A 10,751-nucleotide genomic window follows, 5' to 3' on the forward strand; every position below is an offset into this window, starting at 1 on the left:
CAAAAGGGTGATTCAATAACAATCTCACCGAATTTGGTGGAAGCTGCCCCTCAACTGTCGTCGTCGCCATCATCTCTCTCTTACTGACTGACCTGAGAGCAATCCCAAAACTTTCCCGCATTTTCTGTAGCAGGGGCAAAATTTCCAGCACCCCAAAACCATTTAATTCGCCGATGCTGATAGGCCAAATCTTTAATATTTTCGCCTAGCAACCATACACGATTGGTTATTTCACTGCACTTCTGGGGTGCTTTGATGAGCGCCTAAGAATGAAAAATGATTGATGGAAATCTGTCCGTGGAAATTCACTGTTGAATGAGAGTCTGTTGGTGGAAATGTTGTTTAAATAATTCAGATTGGATGTAGGCACACACTATTAAGTAAAACTGACATTGATAAAAATATATATGTATATATATTTTTTTCATTTTTATATATTTTATACCCCCCCCCCCCCCCCCCCCCACATCTGGGAGGGCGGCGCCCGAGCGCCCCCTATGGGCCAGCCGCCACTGGTGTGAAGAGGCTTTGAGTGTGATTTAGCATAGCGAATATGCTAAGCTAACAGCCAGTAGTGTTTGACATTCTGTCACCTCTGTGTGAAGACCAGAGTGCTACTGACGAGAGGAACTCATCACAAAAGCTCCTAAGAAGATCAGATTGTCAGGAGAGTCTGTAGCACTGTTCCCAGAGCCTGTCTGACTAATGCTTGTTGCCCAAGAGACTCCTTCCTGATTATCTCAGGCCCTGATTCAGTTTCAAAACAGAGAACATCACTTCTCTTTGAGATCACTGCATTGAATTGAGGAATGCCAAGAAGAGGCGATCAGGAGAAGATGGTAGCTTTGAAGGGCCATTTTTTGGTTTACAACCATTTCAGATTTAATTTGTATTTACTGGTTTGACACAGTAGTCTTAATTACTTAATAACTTAATAGTCAGTTAACTTGCTCAAAATTATATGGCGCACAGCATACTCCACACAGAAGTATCTCCCAAATGCCCAAAAAACTTTTATTACAGGAGCCAAGTTGACGCATGAAAAATATAAGCAAATGCAGGAGTGTTGATCAAGGCTGAGCAGGAAAACAGGCACATGAATGAGGGTAGCGCTTCTGGGAACCGCTATCAAGGTTCCTGTGGAAAAGACAAAACTACATCCAAGGCCAAAATACACATACATTTTCAAGAACCACAGGGCAGGTTGAACAAATCATTTCAAACACACCAGGTCACCTGACTCTCCCTCCCAGTACGAGGCTGGGCCCCTCCCAGAATATTGTTCATAAATTTCTTAAATACAGTGGCACATTCATATATTACTAGTCATCAAAACCAGTTTGTCCAATTTATGGCAGTTTATTCCACATTGAGAAGATGTTTGTGCCAGTTCCTTTCAGGCACAGATAAACTGGCTCGCTGATGGAACCACGTGCCTCCTCCATCTGCCACTGCCACAAACAATTTCCTTTTTCCAGCTTTTCATTTCCTGTTCGAGGATAGAATACAAGAACGTCGATAAAAGCCACTCTGCCCCACTTTCTAGCATATTCTGGAGTCGTCCAGCCATCCTCATATCCTCTAGCATTTTCTCTCTGGCTGTGACCTGTCTCACTGCATTAGGAATTTAAATATGGTGCAGCATCCCAGACTCCATTCTCATAGCAGGGAATTCTGTCAGCAGGATCGGAACATGGGTAAAATAAAAGTTGTTGGCGTGTAACGAAATCCCTTCCCACAAATGAGCCTACGAACAAAACGCCTCATGTCCACAACAGGAACACTGCCGGGTGTTTTCCTTCAGTCTGGAACTCCGAGTAGAGTCAAGGAACCAGAGCTTTTGAAGCACACGTCAGTGAATGACAAAGTGCTTCATCCTGCACCAGCTGATTTAACTCAACATCCCAGTCGTCCCAGACTCCCGGGAGAGCAAAAACTGCAGTGGGAGACGAATACATTCACTCCATATGGAATTTTTAAATTAAACTGTCACATGGTGTTTTCCTTGCAGATAAAAATTTTGACTAACGAAAAACATGCAGAGCTGCTGTTGTGGACCATCCTGCTGTTATTGGCCGAACATACAAAGTGTCCTCACGGTGTCTCTCTGCTTTCTAAACTGTCAGCTTTCCTCAAGTAACAGCTTCTCCCACTTCAAGACATAATGCGCAGAGAGAAAAAAGAGAGAATCATTCATGAAATACTCTCAAGTGTAAATATAGCCCACTTTCTAATGGGGGCAAGAAAATACCAGATATGTATTAAAATACAAGACATTTTATTGCAGAACAGAAGTCTTCAGCCTGTTTACAGTTAGAGATACCTTTACAAAAAAAAATCTGGCGAGGGCGATGGATAAAAATGGAAGTAAAATTAATTATTATTTTGCGTCCACTTTGCAGAGTGCTGTGACAGTGCAGGGCTCATTGTCCATGACTAAATCAAATACATATGCTCCTTGTTGGTTACTGATAGCTTGCGATTGATGCATTGGCGACCACTGTATTACTGCACTCTCTGTATGCTAATAAAGTTAGCTAGTGACCTGGCAATGCTCAGCCTAACAAAATTTTTAGTTTTTTGAATGCACAGATTTTTTTTTTAAAAAACCTGAGGTTATCCTTGTGGGGACTAAAAAAGGTGAAAAGTCACAGGTTTTTATCACTTTGTGGGGAAATCCCGTGCCCACAATGTAATAATTGCAAAAATGTGCAGTAACATATATACAGTACACAGACTTACTATTGGCAATTGAGTGATTCCAGTTACCCCCGAGGTACAGTAGGAGGCATTGCAGTATACACTGGGTGAATTTGGGCAGTGGAGATGCAGATGATGGCTCAAGGAGAGTGGTATTTGTCCGGATTTGTGCTGGACATTTCCAGCAGGGGGAGGATGATCATACCCCGAAGCTTCTTCTTCCTTTGGCTGCAGTGTCAATGACACATACTTTCACACCAAATCCCTGGGTCAGGGAAGCCAATTTTTTTACTCTGAACATTCCCAACACTGAGCTGCATTGCTCAGTTTCTTGGGGTGTCATTCCAAGTCATCTGTTCCTTTTTAGCGAACCCAAATCATCATGGCCCATAGACCCAGCAAGAGCTGGATTTGTATTTAATTCCGGCTCGCCATGATATTCTTCTAGCACGCTGAAACTCTGAGTGCTGTCCAGCCTGATACTGGGGAATCTCTCGGGATTATAGCTCACCAGTATGGTAAAAATGGCTTACACTGAAATGTCACCACAGACACACGTTCCAGAATGAACGTTAAAAGTAACACTTTTCTCAGGCAGAAATGTCCATTACGTAATAGAAACAGCGGTGACATGCTGAGGCGGACAATATCTTTCACACCCCGTGACTGACTTTCTTGTGGCTTTTATACAAAATATTTTGGACACAACATGGGTATGACATCACTGAGCCGGCAGGAAGTGTCCTGTGTACAAACAGGATGTGGTAAAGGCTCGACGGAGACAGCAGCTCGCCATTTGCCTGATGCCTCCATCTCCGCTTCAGCACCATCTTGCTCCACAGCTGACTTTAATTTTGGATCCATTTTCCTGGCAAGGGTCTTGCTATAACTTTTGTATGACAGCATCTTTAACATTTTTTATTGTTAAAAAGCGTTTTTTTTTTTTTTTTTTTTTTATTTTACACAGTATTTCAATTGTTTTGAAAAAGACTTTAAAGTTGTTTCATCCTAACAGCCATCATCCGACTCAACCAAACCAAATCTCCAAAGAATGTACAAAAATCCCCAGATCATGATGTTGGAGGCTGACAGAAACACACTCAAATCTGAAAATGCTACCAGAGGTGCTCATGCAAAGCATTAACTACAAAGAGGACGACTGATTATGACAGGATGTTTCACTGAATTTTTGTTAACTAGTATAATTTCCAATACTTCAAAATGTCAAATCCTTTATGTCACTGGATTAAAAATAAGACCTTATTAATGCACTGCCTATACTATAATAACAGAGATATTTGATATTTCATGTTCAAATGGAGTCAACACTTTGATTTTATGAAGGGGAGCAAATACTTTCTGAAGCCCCAAATGTCTGTTCTGTCTTTATAATTAAATAACTGTGTATAACAGGAGGGATCCGAATGGGGGGGGGAGGGGGGTGACAGTGATCCGAATGGGGGTGACTAATGGTGTATATCAGGATGGATCAGAATGGGGGGGTGCCAGTGATCAGAATGGGGGTGACTGTTGGTGTATAACAGGAGTGATCAGAATGGGGAGTGACTTGGGGTATAACAAGAGTGATCAGAATGGGGGGGGGGGTGTCTGTTGGTATATAACAGGATGGATCAGAATGGGGGGTGACTGTTGGTATATAACAGGATGGATCAGAATGGGGGGGTGACAGTGATCAGAATGGGGAGTGACTGTTGCTGTATAACAGGAGTGATCAGAATGGGGGGTGACTTTGGGTATAACAAGAGTGATCAGAATGGGGGGGGGTTGACTGTTGATGTATAACAGGAGTGATCAGAATAGGGAGAGGTAGGGAAGGTGATTGGTAGCCAACCAGTGAGGTTGGGTGATGATGCTTTTCACTGGGAGTGAAACCAGGCTACAACGCACTAAACTCAGCTAAAGTGAGCGGATAGATGATATGAATATGCTGCTCTCTAGGTTGAAGCCAGCCTGGGGCCGTCCCAGGGGTCAACATGGCTTCGCTATTCCTTTTGGGCACCGTCTTCTTTTTTTCTTTCTCAAGTTTTATCAGACTTCAGGCCCATTTATGGAATTCTGTCACACCCTGACAAGTGCCTAGCGGGGACTTGGGCCGCGGCCATCCAAGGCCCGGTTCAGCCTAGGCTGTTATGCGGCTTCTGTGGAGCAATATGAGAAAAGCATAAACCAGGGGTGGCCAGTCTAATCCGCAAAGGGCCGGTGTGTATGCAGGTTTTTGGGATAACCAGTAGGTCAGCTGTCCAAACCCAGGTGTGAGGACTCTTCAGCCAATCAGTCCTCTACTTAGTCATATAATTAGGGAGTTGCAGCGAAAACCACTGCGGCCCTTTCTGGATAAGATTGGCCACCCCTGGCATAAACCATCCCCTGAATATGAAGGGCAGCAGAAACAGAACGAGCAGCACAATGTTTACCAACCTCTTACCCTCCGCTGAATAACAGAGTCTATGTTTGGCTGCACACTCTAATTTAATGCAAACTGACATGGCTGCTACTAAGATACCACATTTTCTCTGCACAGTCCAATACTTTTGACTATTTGTGCACCTGTGATCAGATAAATGCACATCAGATCAGAAAGCGAATGTGAAAAGACAATCCTTATGCCTGATTATGCATACCATCTATAAATATCCTCCTGAGACCCGAGGAAAAAAGTGTCCTTCAATTTTAGGTTATTTGTCTTTGGAGTAAATAAGACAACTTACAGTTTAGATTTTTTCAAATTTATTTTTATTTTTAATTTCACAGCATGTCCTCTTTAGTGTACAACATGAATAAATACATTTCCTTGCATGAGTGAAAAGATCGATGCAAAAACAAAATGTCCACTACAATGGACATAAATGAATGGGTGGAGTCTCAGGAGGATATAATGCCCTTCATTTTTCACTCTCAGTGCAGTCAGGACGGTGAGCCACTTGTAGGGGTTTAACCAAAAAGACTGAAAAAAATATGCTAAAGTTTGGTGCTGCATTCAGTGATTAGAGCATATTAAATTAAATCCGTACCTGGGCCATCCATCATCCATCCACCATCTATTCATTATCCATCCATCCATCCCTCCATCAATGGTCAGGCTCCTATTCCAGTTATATGAGGCTGGAGTACACTCTGAATGGGATGCTTGTCCATCACAGACCACACGCATCACACTTTATGGGCAATTTAAAGACCCCAATTAGCCTGTCTTTGAATTACAGGGAAAAAAACATGTAGCTAATGTTCTCGGGGCTTTAAAAAACTCTTCATAAGTAAGATGTCATCCAAACTCATTTAGAAGGTACTGTAACAGAGCTGCACCAAAAGGCAGAGCCTAGGCCACATTAGGACACATGCGCAGCCAGACTTTCACCAAATTCTCTTTTTGTATTTCAGATATGCCAAAGCTTAACTTGATTCATGCTGGTTGTATTTTCATTAATCACAAGTTTTCAAATGAGCAGTAATTTCACCAGAATTGTTAATGTATTTGTAAGAGTTCTTCTTCGAGTAGCTAGTGTTCAAGCATGATATGCTCTGGCCCGACACCAATTTTGGTTTTTCTGTGGACTTTGCATGTTCTCCAGTGTCTGTGTGGGTTTCTGTCAGTATGGGTATCAGCATGTTAGGCAGGTGTCAGGATGGGCACTGGGCTCTAGATAGGATTCCCAGGGGTGAGAAAGCGCCAAGCAGAGCAGACATAAACAAGGCGCCAGTGGACTGAATCAGGGTAAACAGCCACAATCAGCTGGTCTTCCCACCCAGAATGCCAGCAAAACAACAGACACCAGAAACTTGGAGCACAAATTGCACATTTCCCAGCTGACGCATTCCCATTGATCTCAACGTATGATTCTCCGGGGAAGTGTTTGGTGGACTCAGCTTGTCTGAGAAACTTCAAAGGGTAGCATGGATGCAAAAATGCGGCCGTAACACTGTAATCTCTGTAAAGCCACGGCCTTGTCTGAAGCAAAACTGCCAGTGCTAAACATTCACTGCAACGTTTAGGATTCAGAACTTTTACATGCCAATAAAAATCTCGGCAAGAATCCCGGCTTACGCTTTTATTGTCTTTCGTATATTTGTTTCTTGGCATGTGCATTTGATTAAACGTTCTTTGCGTGCAAGTAAACCATACAGTGTGTGTATGGTTATCCACATTATTCAAGGATCAGGCACTATGAACTCTGTGTAACAAAGTAACTTGTCTGGCATGGGGAGCAAAATGATACAAAATGCACGCCTCAGCTTTTTGGCAGGTGCCACCACGATAGCCTGCTGGGAACTGACCACGGGTGATAGGTGGGGGATTTGAGTAGATGAGTAGATGTTTGATCACATCAAAAGGAGGCCATGGTTTGAATGGACATATTTACTCTTGGCACATTAACTGATTTCATATCTCACTCTGGATCATTTGAAAAAACCCGTAGTTGTGGTAGGAACTTGAGCAGGGGTGGGGAACCTGATCCACGGAGGGCCAGTGTGGGTGCGGCTTTTTGGGATGACCTTTCTATCAGCCAATAATAAAGCCAGTGGTCCTTAACTCCAGTTCTGGGGACCCACTGTTACCGGCTGATTGAGAGGCTATCCCAAAAACTCGCACTCACAGCGGCTCTCCATGGATCCAGTTTCGCCAGCCCTGAACTAGAGTGTGACACATGTACCCAGATTTGTACTGTACACCTAAGGTCCTTGAAGGTCATATGACACATTTAGTTCTATGTCCTTCGTGACCTAAGTTGCTCATCTGAAGTCAGCGAGGGGCAGGTTTGGCTTATAGGGCATGTTGTCCTAGTCATGAGGCAGGTCCCCATTAAAACGTGTAATACAGGAGCCCTTGAAGGTCAACATCGCCATGGAAGCGTTCAACTGAGGGTCATACCTAATGCCCTCAGTGCCCTGTAGTCCAGAAGTTGCTGACTTAGAGATAGATAGATAGATAGATAGATAGATAGATAGATAGATAGATAGATAGATAGATAGATAGATAGATCCATTGTTAAAGTGGTTTTAGGGTTAATACATTTTGTTATTGTTTCATTGTTTATTTTTTTTAATTAGAACCAGCTTGCAAAGTCACATCATTCTGATAAAAAGAGAACAGTAACACAAATTGCCAAGCATGTGTTTCCAATTTTGCACACATGTCCTCAAAACACGAGTTTGAGTCCACTGTTTATTCGACTCTCAGGACAGGAAATGCACTGCATGACATCAGAACAAATGAGTGATGGACGTCTGCCAGCGGTCAATCCCATTGGTCCAGCAGCTTTCATTTCCTGCAGTGGCTGTGGCCTGTGTCTCCGGGTTTATAGTCTGATGGTCTGCGTCACCAGTTAACAATGAGTGGTTGTTGTCATACCTGCACCACTGAGTTCATTGTCACTAACAACCCTAAAATTAAAAGTATAGATGTGTGACCTTTGAGGTAATAATTAACACATTAGGGATTCCGTGAAGTCAGATGACAGGCCAGCTAAATCAAATTCGTGTGTACATGTAGCATCTGTCAAGCATCTGCTTTTTTTTCTTTTCTTCCATCACTGGTGGTGGGTGGTAATCATTAAAACATAAACTATAATTAGTTAAGATAATCATCATTATACAGGGTCTGCTGCTAACTCTTACTTGACTGCTCCAGTAAATGTTCAGGTTTATACTTAAGTAATTTGCATTTAATAAGCGACACCAGTGACTTAATGGAATTAGGCAGCGTATAAATGGTATGTTCCATGGCAGGATCATAGCAAACATCTCAAGCCCCAAATGAGTCAGGGGCAGCATCTCCTGCCTTTGGGAAATGGCAGGGTGGTGCCAAAAGCTATTGTTGTCTATCTCAGCTATAACTGATCTGGCGGGGGGGGTCCTGGGCGATTTCCTGACACAGTGTGATGTCATCACATTTCCACGTCCAGCACAAACATGCACAGGATGCTTGTCGACTCCAGATCCAAAGTCCTCCCGTCTCCAAGTTCAGATCTGTACCAAGACTCATCCCAGAAGTTACGAGCTCAGGGGAATAACTCTGGATGGGGTGCAATCCCTTGGCAGACCGCAGACACATATACACGGACAATTTGGAAATTCCAATTCACCATAACATGTTTTTGGACTGCGGTGGAATCCCTACGATGACATGGGGAGAACATGCAAGCTCCACACAACCTAGTTCCCAAGGTCTGGCAACTGAGAACATACCACCTCAACACTATCACCCCCTCATGTTCAGATCAGTCCTAACCAGACATTTCTACCAGAACCCATCTGTACAACTGCAGTGTGCAGAAGGTCAATACTTACAATAAGATATTATTTTAGGATTGTGTTATGGTAAGTGTATCCATCCTTTCAGTTTCTGTACCCACTTGTTCCATTCAGGATTGGAGGGGGTCCATATCCTATCCTGGGTGCTACGGGCACAAGGCAGGGAATAACCCAGGATGGGGCTCCAGACCGGAATACTGTGGAGGAAACCCCACGATGAAGCAGGGAGAACATGCAAACTCTACACATGGAACCATAGTGGAGACTGGAACACTGGTCCCAGAGGAGTGAGATAACAGTGCTAACCAGTACACCCAGCCAACACTGTGCTGTCCTTAGTATGTCCAAATAGAAGCATACAGAACATGAGGAATCATTCAGTTTTATTTCAATATCTCACCATGGACAGCATGGACCTGTGTTCTATCTCTCATATATTGTCTGAGTTTATAGGGTCACGAATGTAAACACATGATGTACCGGGTTGTACCCTTCCTCTAACGTTAATAGGCTAAGAAGCTGTTCGTCAAAGACACCCCAACCTCCCCAGCTGCTGAGGTCGGCTACTTGTTTTGAAACTAAGCGCATTTCACATAACGCCACTTGAACCCAGATCATACGCATCCTCCAGCTTTGTGCCATGACCTCGTGAGATATTTATTTATGCGTAATTGCGTTCAGAAATTGAATACTTAATCAAACAAAGCAAACGCCTCCCGCACTGTTGGAGGAGGACATTTGGATGTTTGTAAATGCACACTGGGGCCAGGAGGATCATACCACACACACTCAGAATGGAAAGGGGTCGGGTTCTGTGCTGATGGCCCCCTTCCTGTTTGGCCCGATCTTCGGCTTTGCAGGTCAAGCCATAGCCTGGACTCGCAGTGGAGATAATGACCTCCAGTCCAGAATGAGAAAGCTAACCCTTCTGTCAACAAGCACAGGGTGCAAACACGTTTTCAGCAAAAATCTCCACAATGAAGGGCTTTGGTCTGGGGATGCATTTTTCCATGGCAAGCTGTTAAACAGGGGGGTTGGTCTGGGTCCTCTTTTGTACACGTTGATGGATGGTGTGTGTTACTGCATTCTGCGTCACTGAAGATCGTGGCGGCGTTGCATGACATTGCTACTGCTGCGGCTGTACAGCATCTATGGTATTCCAAGCAACAAAAGATCCCTGCACCATCTCTAATTCAGAGGTCTGTCAGAGTAAATTGGGTTAGAAGTAACGATCAAGATACAAAATAATTTACTACACCATTTAAAATGTGCACTGTATTTTCTTCTGATATGAAAAGGCCAGTAACAATTAAGTATACAAATGACTCAATTAAAGCTGTCTAGAGTTCTCACTTCATGGATATTTGTAAGGACCAGCATGTCATTAATTTCACTGAATCTGGCCTTCAGAGCAGAGAGGAGATGCATTTGCTCAGGAGCTCATTGTAAATGACCGAGACAGCTGCGAATGGCACTCATGTGGTCAGCAGCCTGGACCAATGACGCGTCGTTGCTAAAGTTAGCTTGCCAGTGGAGTCCGAGCGCGCTCCGAAGCAACTCACATGTCATTTTCCATCAGGGCTGAACTCTGACCTTGGCACCCGGTTGCTCTCATCCTCGGGGAATGCCAGCATGCCGGCGCGATCTCATATGACACTTTCCCCGACACAAAGCTGCCGTTTGTGCGTGCTCATCAAGCCAGAGAGATTCTGCCCCCCAAACAATCGTCTGCATATTATGGAAACTCACGGAGCGGCCTGCTCCCCAAAATAGAGATGGAA

This window comes from Paramormyrops kingsleyae, chromosome 15 (genome assembly GCF_048594095.1).
Source record: "Paramormyrops kingsleyae isolate MSU_618 chromosome 15, PKINGS_0.4, whole genome shotgun sequence".
Classification (NCBI taxonomy): Eukaryota; Metazoa; Chordata; class Actinopteri; order Osteoglossiformes; family Mormyridae; genus Paramormyrops; species Paramormyrops kingsleyae.